The sequence below is a fragment of the Cebus imitator genome, unplaced genomic scaffold (assembly GCF_001604975.1).
Source record: "Cebus imitator isolate Cc_AM_T3 unplaced genomic scaffold, Cebus_imitator-1.0 Scaffold260, whole genome shotgun sequence".
Lineage (NCBI taxonomy): Eukaryota > Metazoa > Chordata > Mammalia > Primates > Cebidae > Cebus > Cebus imitator.
The window spans coordinates 2,215,629-2,217,015 of record NW_016107575.1 but is presented as its reverse complement, the minus strand read 5'-3'; the positions used below and the strand labels follow the sequence as shown (position 1 = coordinate 2,217,015).

The window sequence follows — 1,387 nt, the reverse complement described above, 5'->3', positions numbered from 1 at the left end:
TTGCGCCAAGTGATCCTACTTAACTATTAGAGGATGAGCAGGTAGATGGAAGGGGAGGGGAATGGCGCCGAAGGTCGGTCAGAAAGACCACACAGCACACGCATTGCCATTGCTTCCGAGCTTTTAGGGGTAAGTCTGTAGCCGTTCCCAACAAAATATACTACCGAGCCCTACAAGCCCTTCCAAGAGAGCCAGTCCTCCCTGACTCTCCTCAGCCCACCACCTCCTGGGGTCCACCGCACAGGCGGCGGCGCTAGCCTGACTGCGCAGGCGCCAAGTGCACCTCGGCCGCCTCAAGAGGGGGCGATAGTAACTCCGGGTCGTTCACTAGAGCTCCGCTCTAGCCGCCAAGTTTCCGTTTCTCTACTGCTCCCCGTAGCAGTCGCCAGTGCGAGCTTGGAACCGGATAAGGGGTGGGTCTTCCGGGATAAGGACCCATGGGTGAGGAAGGTCAGGTTCAGGTAAGGCTGTCGGTGATTTTGGGGGGTCTGCAGTGAGGGGCGATGGCTATAGAGGTCTACGGGAGTCTCCAACCTTGTAGAGTCGCCAGGAATAGGACGAATCCATTTCATTAGTGACCAGCTCTGGCGATTCACGTGCATCACACAAATAACTTGGCCTTTTCCTGCTTCATTTGGGGGATTTGTTAAACGAAGGATACCCGCGTTACTGCTACCGTAATTTCCTCTCAAGCGCAGTTACTCTCTTCCAGATTGGTTAACAGTAGAAGGCTCGGTTTCTCTGCTCACCACACGGCCTTCGGCACTGTAGTTTTGGGTGGTGGACTGCAGATTAATTTTGTAACCACCTTAAGAAAAAGACAGTAACGTGATATTTAAGAAAAATATTTGCGAAATGCGCTCCCAAGTCAGATGTTGGTTTATTTGACACTACTACAGTTCCCATCACAGGCAGGCATGGTCGAGTCAGGTGGAGGGAGGTGAAGATTGTTCTTGCTGAACTGAATGTAGCTAATACGTTTTCAATGCCGCGGATGCCTCTATGACCCCGTAAAATAATCGGTACCGGGCTTTTTAAGCATTCTGTTTAGATTGTTTTTATGTTTAGACTGTTTCTATGACAACGTGTGTACACTGTATGTGAGTTCCTTGGTAGGCACTGTGCGGTGAGTTTTGCATGTTAGCCTCACAACGCAGGTAGTATGACTGTCCTCGTGTAGTCGATGAGAGAACCTGGCAGAGGATTAGCACCATTACAAAAACGTCGTGGCCATTAAAAGGCAGAAGCGAGACTCCTACCAGCTTTTTTCTTCTGCAGGTGGTGCGTTCTGCTAACCAATGGTTTTTGAGAAAATGGAGAAAGTTCTCTCAGAACAATTTACACACACACACACACAATCAGCATACAGATTTACACTTCCAGTTTT

The 1,387-nt window shown here is 49.6% G+C and overlaps 1 protein-coding gene across 1 annotated transcript in view; it reads left to right on the top strand.

The window, feature by feature from the left end:
* The first annotated feature begins 354 nt into the window (after positions 1-354).
* MRPS33 (mitochondrial ribosomal protein S33) overlaps positions 355-1,387 on the top strand; it is a 9,568-nt gene continuing 8,535 nt past the window's right edge. Inside the window, exon 1 of the mRNA XM_017499759.2 lies at positions 355-461. The gene's annotated coding sequence lies outside the window, so the exon portion shown is untranslated. The remainder of the gene's footprint in view (positions 462-1,387) is intronic.